Genomic DNA, 11,975 nt, shown 5'->3' on the forward strand with positions numbered 1-11,975 from the left:
CAATAAAAGAGATAAATTACTAATGCGAGGGCTTGATCACCAATGCGAGAGCTAGATCACCAAATCAAGATAGAGAGAACTCAATATGTTGAAAATGAAGGCTTCTCTTCAATATATAGGAATCTTTGAGACAAAATCCATAACTCAAATTAGGTTTTTGGAAGCTCCTAGAGTGATCCATTTTTGCACATGTCAAATTAGATCACTTAAGTGATTTTATTTTGCACATGTCAATATACCTTTATAAAACAATTTTGAAATAACTTTTGCACTTACAAAAATAATTTGCACTTGAGAACTAATTCACTTCAAGGGTGAAAGGGGTTAACTCAAAGTGTTTTTCTAGGGAAATTTCTCCCGTAGTTGCACAAAATTCAACACTTCCTCTCAACTAGTGAGGAATTTCCATCAATAGTGTCAAAATTGTTGTACTTCTCAAATCATCGTGGTTCATGATGAACATTCTCGAATCTAAATAAGAATACTCATGCCAGGGGAGCCTCAACTACCACCCTGAATCAAGGATTAGCCAAGTAAAGGCTAAGAAACCATTACCGGGGAGTCTCAAGCTCCATCCCGACCCAAATATCATCAGGGAGCCAGATGCTTCCACCCAGCATCAGGGAGCCACATGCTACAACCTGGAACAAATACCATTAGTGAGACTCATGCTACCACCCAGAATGAATACCGGACTAAGAAACCACTGCTCAGCCAATGAGGTTAAGAATCCATATTAGCTCAACACATAGGCTATCAATCCATAATAATTCAAGAACACCAACATCTTCGAACTTGAGCGAGATACTACTTACCATGATTGGTAAGGATCACAATCTGATATCTAGTAGTTAGCACCCATTGGCCAAATGGATGGGAAACAAGATGCATGACTAGGACATACTCTTGATTGGAGGTCCCTCATCCCCAGGAGCTCACTAGCTCAATTCCTCATCCCTAGGAGCTCAACCAGGGGGGAAGAGCACACATCTCAGTGTTCTTGATTACTCAGGTCCCAAACCTAGAAGGGCTACATCCCTTAATCCAAGCATATCTCTGAAGACTAGAAATTTCTTCTTTGGCAATGCTTTGGTAAGTATATCAACAAGTTGCTCATCAATCTGAATATGGTGGAGTCTCACTGCTCCTCTTTGTACCATGTCTCAAATGAAATGATATATGATTTCAATGTGCTTGGATATGTCATGAATTACGAGATTCTCGAACAATCGGATCCCACTCATATTATCACAGAATATCATTGTAGTATCCAGGATTCGCTCAAATAACGCTCCAAAGAGTTTTCTTAACAAGACAACTTCACAACTAGCTAAGCTAGCAACAATATACTCAGCTTCAGTAGAACTGGGAGCAATCAATTTATGTTTCCTGCTCATCCAAGAGATCATGGTGGATCCCAAACTAAAACAGCATCTTGAAGTGTTTTTTCTGTCAATAATTTTGCATGCCCAGTCAGCGTTCATATAACCATGCAACTTTATATTGTCAACAGCATATCGAAGCCCAAAGTTAATTTTCCCATGTAGATATCTAAGCACATGTATAGCAACAACCCAATGATTATGTAAAGGCTTGGTCATGAATTGACTCAAGGTGTTTATAGCATAGCAAATATCAGGACGAGTGTTCACTAGGAACATCAACACTCCAATCAATTGACAATACTCAGATGGATCAGATAAATCAGGTCCAACTTCATCACCACAAAGTTTCTTGAATTTCATCTACATGGTAGTGCTCATGGATTTGCACTCTACCATTCCAAACCTTTCCAATAGATTTACAACATACATCCCTTGGGAGAGAATAATTTTTCCAAGTCTCTGCCAGACCTCCAGGCCCAAAAAGAAGTGCATCATCCCAAGGTCTTTTATTTCAAATTCGGAGGCAAGCTCCCTCTTACACTAAATCATCGGAGGTTCATTACCTGTCAAAAACAGATCGTCAACATATAATACCAAAATAAAAGGCATACCTTGTATAACTTTGACATAGAGGTTTGGATTAGCACTGCTCCTCGTGAATCCCAATTTTATTAAGTATTTGTCAATGCGAGAATACCAAGCCCTGTGGGCTTGCTTTAAACCATAGAGTTCTTTCTTCAATCTGCATACATGGGTTCTTCTATCATGTACCTCAAAGCCTTGAGGTTGTTCAACATATACTTCCTCCTGAAGAGCATCATGCAGAAAAGTCGTCTTGACATCCATTTGATGGAGAGTCCACCCTTGACTAGCAGCTAAAGCAATAATACAGCGAATGGTGGTATAGCGAGCAACAGTAACAAAGATGTCTTCGTAATCAATTCCCTCTTGAGAGAATCCTTGAGCCACAAATCTTGCTTTATCTTTTTCAATACTGCCATCCATGCCATGTTTTATTTTGAACAACCACTTTGAAGTCACAACTGATTTTCCCTTAGGTCTAGGAACAACTTCCCATACATCATTTTGCATAATGCATTCATATTCTTTTGTCATGCCATCCTTCCATACTTGGTAATTTACTGATTCTTCAAATGATTGAGGTTCACTCTGTATGATAGAACTCATAACAACAACATAGTTTTGATATCGACTAGGCTTCTTGCTTTCTCTTAAAGTGCCCCTAGGAGCAGTATGTTTTTCAACATCCTGTAGAGTATCACGAAGCCATAGAGGCACTTTCCTATATGGAGGAGGAACTAATGGATCCATAGGCTCAACAAGTTCATCTCAGTCCTCATGATCAGGTTCATGAGTAGAGGGATCCACATCATCATTTGTTTCTTTAGAAGAGATAGGAGGACTAATTCTTACTTTTTCAAGAGTTGCATCTTCATCATATGTTACATCTTTGATGAAGTCTATTGTTCTTTGACCAGATATATAAATTCTAAATTTTTTAGAATCTTCACAATAGCCCACAAACATATCTTTCTTACCTAAAGCCTCAAGCTTGTTCCTTTTTTCTTTTGGTACATGAAAATAAATGGGACAGCCAAAGATCCTTAAATTACTGACATCAAGTTACTTGCCTATGAATAATTCTTCAGGAGTCTTGTCATATAATGCTCGATGAGGAGTCCTGTTATGTACATATACGGCAGTGTTGCCAACTTCTCCCCATAGGAACCTTAGCACATTTTGATCTAGTAACATGGCACGAGCAACCTCCATGATAGTTCTATTCTTTCTTTTGCCACACCATTCCGTTCAGGATTATATGGTACAATGCTCTCTTTCTTGATGTCAGCTTCTCTGCAAAAGTCAATGAATTCATTTAAAATGAGTTCTCCTCCATTATCTAATCTGAAGACTTTGATTTTCTTTTCAGTTTGATTTTCAATCAATGCTTTAAAATTTTTAAACATATCAAAAGCCTTCATCTTTGTGCCTTAGAAAGTATATCCATGTTTTTCTAGAGAAATCATCCACAAAGGTGATATAATACAAATATCCACCTATGGATGTCATTGGCATAGGGTCCACACAAACATGAATGAATTAGTTGTAGGATGTCATGAGTTTTGGTACTACTAGAGGGGAAAGGCCCTCGCGTTTTCTTTCCACTTTCACAACCAGGGACCACACCATCATGTTTTGATTGGATTTCTAGCATTCCATAAACCATCATCTTTACTGTGGACAATGCCTTATAATGGAGATGAGCAAATTTGTGGTGCCATAACTCGATCTGATTAAAATTGCATTCTTGAGCCATCACGTTAATAGGTCTCCCATTGACCTTGTAAAGCCCTTCGACTCTCGATCCAAGAGTAAAATCATTTTTCATGTTTGTTTTCTCTAGCAAGGTTAGCACATTTCCTTTTATAAAAGCCACCTTCATTCCTTTATCTTCTAGAGCAGATATAGATATAAGATTTTTCTTTAGACTAGGTACGTATAAAATATCTTGAAGGTGAATAGTTTCTCCAAGATCCAAATGAAAAGAAACTGAACCAAACCCTTTTACAGGGTATGTAGTGTTATCTCCAAGGATAATGTTTAAACCAGTCTCCCTCTCAACCATATTGGAGAGGACTTATTTATAACAAGAGAAGTGTCTAGAGGCACCACTCTCCACTAACCAGTTGTCTAAAGAATCTAGAGGAGAAGCACTAGACAAAGCTGAAATCAAAAAGTACTTAGATTGAGAAGCAACAACATTATTTTCATACCTTGTATTTTTGTCTCTTTTGAGGACGAGGCTCTTGATGATGATCATTGTGAGCATTGCTTCTTCCCTCATATCTTCTTCTTCCCTCATGATTGTGGAGAGGCTAAAGCACATGAGATCTCCAAAACCCATAAATCGTTTATAGAGATTCCACCTAGACACGTCTCAATTAGATTATTAGCCAATTTTTAAATATTTTCGAAGTCTGAAATGGTTAATTAATCAGTGTTAATTGAGATAAGGTGACAATTCTCTAGAAACCCACACAGATCGACAAGGAATTAATTTGGGCCCTTGATTAAGTTCTAATCTTGGCCATTGGTGCTCCAAGAGAAGATTATAAGAAGTCGATGGGTAGATGGAGAACTGTTAAATTTAGTTAACAATGGTATGTTCTATGCTTAGCACAATTACTTCAATGTTCCTCAAGCAACACAATAGCAATTTCCAATTTAGATTTCCAGTAGCAATCACATTAACCATTAATCACATTGATAGTAAAAGTAGATAGAACATAAAACAATACACAGAAGACAAGCCAAGACAAGAGAACACCAAATTTGGCGGATGCCAGGGAAAAACCCCAAGATGGGGAAACCCCTTGATCAATTCTTCTTATTATTATATCAAAATGTTCAGCAGAGAGAGTACAAAAGTCAAATTGACTTGCCAAATTCACAGTCAAAACAACCCTGTCAAAATATGCAGTCAAATCAACCCTAACCAGAAAGTCAATGTTGGTCAAAGCATCAATAGAATGTCCTCAAAACAACTCGGTCTTCCCCAGTGTAATTTGGCCTAATCAAGAGGTCAAAGTCAGCGCAAAACAATCACAAAATTTGCGGTCAAACTTGGTCAAACTGTTGCCTAAAATTTGCGGTCAACATGTAGTTTGGTCTGCGGTCAAAGTGCTCAAATTACCTTAGTTCATATATGCGAAAATATGCAGCCTGCTGAGATAGAAATATCCCCAAAGATCGAAGTGAAATGATGCCCAGAAGGTGTTGGTCAAACTACAGTCAACTCTGTTATTTCGGCTCTGTAATTCAGCTTTTGAAATTCGTCCTTCTTGATCCACCAATGTGAGAGAGAAGAATGCCCAATAGTTGTACGAACAACTGAGAGAAGGAGAGAATGTGAGTGATGAAGATGCCAAATGAGGTGAAAGGTTACTTGTATTTATACAAGTCGTTGAGGGTGAAGTGACACATCCATTGGGCTTTCTGAGCCTACAGGATGATGTGGCCGACCTTGACAATTTGCACATGTGGGCATCAATTCAAAATCACACTTCTTGTCCAAATGAGATGAACTCTATACCAATTTTGGTCATCTTGAAAAGAGGAATTTAATGCAATCTTCATCTCCATCGAATGAGTTGTCCTAAAGTGGAATTTGGCCCTAGTTGCCAATCTTAACACTCACCCTCAACTAGGAAGAATTCCACCTGCCAATCCATCCATCATCAATGTCGACCATCATGCCATCTTGTCGTCATGTACCATCTCTGTCATCTCATCTCTGCTTTGTTGAACCATGATGTAATAATGAAAAAGAATTAATCGAGAGTCACAAGGCCTTACCACTCTCCACCGACAAAAGTCAGTCCAGAGGTAGAACCTCAACTGATCCCAGATCAAGTTGTTGAACATCGTGCATCCTAGACATAGGGAGTACGGCAGTACACGATGCGTCCATCGGTAGTGCTATGGTCCCTACCCTCGTTTCCCAACTCATTAGCCAGATGAGAGCTACTTCCCATGAGTCCCGAACTACATGGGTAGGATGTATGTTGGGGCATCAATAGGAGAAGTTGAACCACTCATCCTGCTCATATTCCATACGAGAAGCTGAACTACTCATCCTATGCATATGTCAATCGTAGGGGAAGGTGAACCACTCACCCTACACACATGTCAACCATCATGGGGTATCACAAGGGAAGCTAAACCACTCACCCTGTATATAGTGCACCAATAGGGGAAGGTGAACCACTCACCCTACGGTCGCTCAAAGCTCCAAGAAGTACACCAAGCCCCCAGGAGCTCCCAGAGCTTAGTGTCCAACTCAAGCGGGACCCTCATAGGAGGGTCTTTCCACGACTCCAAGTCTTTCTTGGAAGACTAAGAATTTGACCTTCCCTAAGGGCTTTGTGAGGAGTTTGTGACCTGCTCATTAGTCCTGATGTGTTGAAGCCTTATTGCTCCCTGTTGTACCATATCCTAGATAAAGCGGTACCTGATATCCATGCGCTTGGAGCAGTAATGGAACACATGATTCTTTGAAAGGAAAATCCCACTTTGGTTGTCGCAGAAGATTACAGTTGTATCCAACACGTGTTCAAATAGCTCACTAAAGAGCTTCCTCAACCAAACTGCTTCACAACAAGCCATACTCGCAGCAATGTATTCAGCCTCGGCGGTGCTTAGTGCAACCGATTTCGGCTTCCTACTCATCCAAGATACAGAAGCAACACCTAAACGTGCTCTTACGATCCACCACACTGCCAACCCAATTAACATCAATATTTCCATCTAGCCTCAAATTCCTGGCAATGTATCTCAATCCATAGTTGATTGTGCCATGGAGATATCTCAAGAGATTCTTAGCATCAATCTAGTGTATGTGATGAGGCTCGACCATAAATTGGCTCAACATATTCACAGCGAAGCATATGTCAGGACGAGAGTTCACTAAGAACATCAGGGATACCATAAGTTGTCTATATTCGAAAGGATTTGCTAATTCGGGCCGAGCAACACTTCCACATAGCTTCTTGAAGTTGAGTTCCATCAGAGTAGACACAGATTTGCAATCCACCATCCCACATCTCTCAAGCAGCTTCCAAGACTCCAAGTCTTTCTCGCAAGGCTAAGAATTTGTCCTTCCCTAAGGGCTTTGTGAGGATGTTTGTGACCTGCTCATCAGTCTTGATGTGTTGGAACCTTATTGCTCCTGTTGTACCATATCCTGGATAAAGCGGTACCTGATATCAATGTGCTTGCAGCGGTCATGGAACACGTGATTCTTTGAAAGAAAAATCCCACTTTGGTTGTCGCAGAATATTACGGTGGTATCCAGCACGTGCTCAAATAGCTCAATAAAGAGCTTCCTCAACCAAACAACTTCCCAAAAGGCCATACTAGCGGCAATGTATTCGGCCTCGGTAGTGCTTAAAGCAACCGATTTTTGCGTCTTGCTCATCCAAGAAATTGAAGCAGACCCCAATGAGAAGCAACATCCAGACGTGCTCTTATGATCCACCACACTACCAGCCCAGTCAACATCAGTATATCTATGTAGCCTCAAATTCATGGCAGTGTATCTCAGTCCATAGTTGATTGTGCCATGGAGATATCTCAAGAGATTTTTAGCAGCAATCTAATGTATGTGATGAGGCTAGACCATAAATTGACTCAACGTATTCACAGCGAAGCATATGTCAAGACGGGACTTTACTAAGAACATCAAGGACACCACAAGTTGTCTATATTCAGAAGGATTTGCTAATTCGGGCCAAGCAACACTTCCACAGAGCTTCTTGAAGTTGAGTTCCATCGAAGTAGACACAAACTTGCAATCCACCATCCACATCTCTCAAGCACCTTCACAATGTATTTTCCATGAGAAATGAAAATTTCACCTGGCATAGGAAGTAGTGCATCAGACCTAGGTCCTTCATCTCGAACTCGGAAGCCAACTCCCTCTTGCATTAATGAAAAAGAGGGTATGCACCTGTCAGAAAGAGATCACCACATAAGGGACCAAAATGAGAGGCATGTCCTTTGCAACCTTGAAGTATAGGTTAGGATCAACATCGCTCCTTGTAAATCCCAGTTTCAAGATAACTATCAATACTCTCATACCAATCCCTAAGGGCTTGCCTCAACCCATAGAGGGCTTTCTTCAACCTACACACGCGTGTCCTTCGATCTTGTACTTCGAACCCCTCAGGTTGTTCTACGTAAAATTCCTCCTTAAGCGAGCCATGAAAGAAAGCAATCTTAACATCCATTTGGTCTACGCTCCATCGCAATAATGGATCGGATAGTGGTATATTGGGCAACCGAAGCAAATATCTCATCACAGTCCACTCCTTCCTTTTGAGAGAAGCCTCGAGCAACGAACTTGGCCTTGTATCTTTCAGCACTCCCATCAGCACCATGTTTGATTTTGTAAAGCCATTTATAACTGACCACAAACCTATCCTTGGGTCTAGGAACCAAATCTCAAACATCATTCTTCATGATTGATTCGTACTCCTCATTCATCGTATGCTTCCATACCTGGTGTTTCAAGGCTTCTTCGAACGTACATGGCTTAGATTGAACATTAGTACTCATAGCAGCTAAGTACCCTTGATACCTGTTCGGATTCTTACTTTCACGAAATGCCCCTCCTGGAGCAATATGTCTTTCAGCATCCCCGAGAGTGTTTTTTAGCCACAAAGGTCTTTACCTTGAGGTAGAGGGATCACGAGGAGGTGGATCAATGGAATCCATCAAGCCTTCAACATCGGGCATCAGTTCATCTGTCAAGCATTCATCCTACTTTCCTGCAACATCATCATTGCCTTTCCTTGGGATAGGGATATCTATGGCTTTCCCGACGGTAGAATCTTCATCAAAAGTGACATCATGGCTAACTTCCACATCTCCTTCTCCAAGCACATAGATTTTATATGCCTTTGAATTTTCATTGTAGCCCACAAATATACCTTTCTTCCCAGATGCTTCCAACTTGTTTCTTTTCGCTTTAGGCACATGAAAATACAAAGGACAACCAAATATTCTAAAAGGAGAAACATCAGGTTTCTTACCAATGAAAACTTCTTCGGGTATCTTGAAATCCAGTGCTTGATGTGGGTTCCTATTTTTAACATACACGATAGTGTTCGCAGCTTCTCCCTGTAAGAAAATCAGAAAGGCAGAAAAAATTTCTTATATTTCATAATCACTTGTGATGTTCTTGATTTCTTATTAGATTTCCTTTATATCTTCTTTCCTTTCAGTCCATCAAGCAATTACCAAAGCAATAGCACATAAATCAATGGACACCAGATATAGACACATAGCCAGGGAAAAACCCCTCTCTAGGGGAAAACCCTATCAGTAATTCTTCCTTCAATAGTTCTCCTGAGATAATCCAAGACTCTAGACCTTGACACAAACTTTCCTCCACACCAAGTCAACCTTCCTCTTCCTTTGTTGATGATCCTATTTGACCTGGAAGCAGTAGCAACACTATGTAGCACTTTCTTGGACTCGGTAACTTCCACCTTGCTTTGGAGACTTCGATCTTGGTTGAAAGACTTCGATCTTGACTTCGGAACATCGACCTTGGCCCAGTACAACTTCTTGAGGTAACAACATCCAACAACAGCAACATCAACCTATACTTCTTCTAGCAATAGCAACATGTAGCAACTGCCAACGACATCAACAAGAGAACTTCGATTTTCAATCTAGGGCAGGAGGGAGAGAGAGAGATGCACCAAAAATTTGATTTTCCTTTCTTCTTTCAAGTTGTCCAAACTCGCACTTCTTTAGCCCCCTTCCTTCACTTTGCACTTCTTTAGCCCCCTCCCTTCACTTCGCACTTTTCCCAGCGTCTAGAGAGATATCGAACTTCCTTGAGATGTTCTCCTCCAAATGAATTCGAACTACTTCTTTTATAGCCTTTATGTGAGCTCAAACAACCCTCTTTGAGGCCAACTTGATCATCTTAAGGCTGAGTTGGTGTGGAGGTAACATATTTCATTTTTCACTCAATACTAAACCTCTTTACATGATTCAAAAGCCCAAGAAGGGTCTCTTTAAAGTTACAATGACTCGATTAACTCAGAACAAATCCTAGAAGTCCTCAATGGGGACTTTGACCTAAAACATGATGACCCAAGAATGAAACTCATGCTTTAATAAGACATAATAATAATTATTATTATTATTTTCTTTATTCTTTTGACAAGTACATTACATGATGACTCAAATACATTAATGAAGACCAAACCTAATTACATTTTCCAAAACTCCCTCTTAACTAGGGAGGTATTCATCATATATAAGTACAAGGAAGATCTCAACTATATGAACCATGAAGAATTTTAGGCACCGCAATGTCATAGACTCAAGATTTCAGCCTCTCTAGCTACCATCAAGCTTACTTACTAACCATCAACCTAGGGATCCAAGTGTGTATCCAAGGACAGAGCTCTATGACCAACACTACCCTCTCAACTTCAAGACCTAGCCATCGACACAAAGTGTCGGCCAAATGTCCTCCCAGACAATGCTTCACTCACAAAGCCTCAATACTCCTTGATCCAGTAGATCAAGGACAACAAATCTCTCCCGATAAAACTGATCGGTAACCGGCATGCTATCAAAACCTTCGAGAGATTTACCTGTACAAACACAACCCTAATTAATAATATACTTTCACATGTTCATAAACAAACACAAACCTTCGGGGTCTTCCAAACAACTAGATGTTGCTTTTCAACTTTATCATAGTAGGATCGAATCTTTGACAAAAGATTCCTCAATCATACACTTTTCTTTCCTACTTCACATGCAACGACATATCCTTCAAAATGCATTCTCCAATCAAAACTATGTTATGCCCTCCCTCTCAACCAGGGAGATTTTTTCTGTAATATTCCTAATGGAAATTTACAATGATAAACAAAGAAAACATAGTAAAAACATATACAATAATTTACAGCACATCAAACAAATATAAATCTCCATAAATTGCATTGTGTTGAGACATTTTATTAATATAATTGTTGGGTACAAAGGTAAAATCAGTATGCATGCACCTGGGATTGCGCAAAGCAAGCTAACAATATCCAGGTGATGAAATCAGTTGCTCTAATAGGCAATATGGTTGTCCCCAACAAACTCTGCATTGTCCCAGTGAAATTTGCACTATGAGTTGCAAATAATAGTCGTTAGGGCCTCCTCCGGTGCTCAAAAAATTCCAGGAAACTAACCCCCGGCTATCCACCAATAACCCACAAACACCCACGAAGGAATTGGCCAAATGTTAACCTCGGAATTTTGGCCCAAATTTCCCCTAGCTCCTCTAGCTGTTGGCTGAATTGGGACCTTTGTTTGATCCCTCAAATCTGCCCAGAATTTTTTTCTAAATTATGTCTGAGGTCCTTGTCAAAAACCCAGAAAAAAACAAAAAGGGTTTGTCCTTGTTTTGAAGCTCCAAAATTAACCCCAAATGCTTCCCACTCTTGCACAAGCAGAAGATGTAACCTATAGAAAATGTTGCATTTGTTGCTCTGCCAAAATACTGGAAAAGGCCCCAAAAAACTTCCCCGGACTCCACCTCAAGTTTTACGCCCAAACTCCCTTCATTCCTAAACTCCCAAGTGTGTCTCCTCCAAGGACTGTGCAATCCCTGCACTGCTACTAATGTCTCCTACAAACAAATTCGCACTCCCACTGTTGGAACAATAGGAGAAGGATGCAACTCCCTCCTTGGGCTCGCACTCAAAGTCCACCAAAGAAAGGGTTGAGATCTCCGCTTGTAGACACTCCTGTGCTAAACAACACTTGTAGACTTGGCTTCTGCTCAAGTGTGCTATGTCAAACACAAGTTTCTGAATAGATGAATGAATGACCAAAATGATTACCTCTTACTCTATTTATGATTCATGGTTCTTTCCCTCCTTGTGGTCCCCACTCTCTCTCTCTCCTAATTCGCACTCTCTTCTCTTTCCTCTCTCTTCCAAGAGTGTGAGTTCCCTCCTTGGGTTGAATTTCTCTTTCCTGTGGTCCCAA

The 11,975-nt window shown here is 40.3% G+C and overlaps 1 pseudogene; it reads right to left on the reverse strand.

The window, feature by feature from the left end:
- Nucleotides 1–1,163: 1,163 nt before the first annotated feature.
- Nucleotides 1,164–1,745, reverse strand: LOC149175986 (secreted RxLR effector protein 161 pseudogene; annotated as a pseudogene).
- Between the last annotated feature and the right edge of the window lie 10,230 nt (nt 1,746–11,975).

This window comes from Pinus tabuliformis, chromosome 4_1 (genome assembly GCF_031772625.1).
Source record: "Pinus tabuliformis cultivar Carrire ecotype Pingquan chromosome 4_1, CPIR1, whole genome shotgun sequence".
NCBI classification, from domain to species: Eukaryota; Viridiplantae; Streptophyta; class Pinopsida; order Pinales; family Pinaceae; genus Pinus; species Pinus tabuliformis.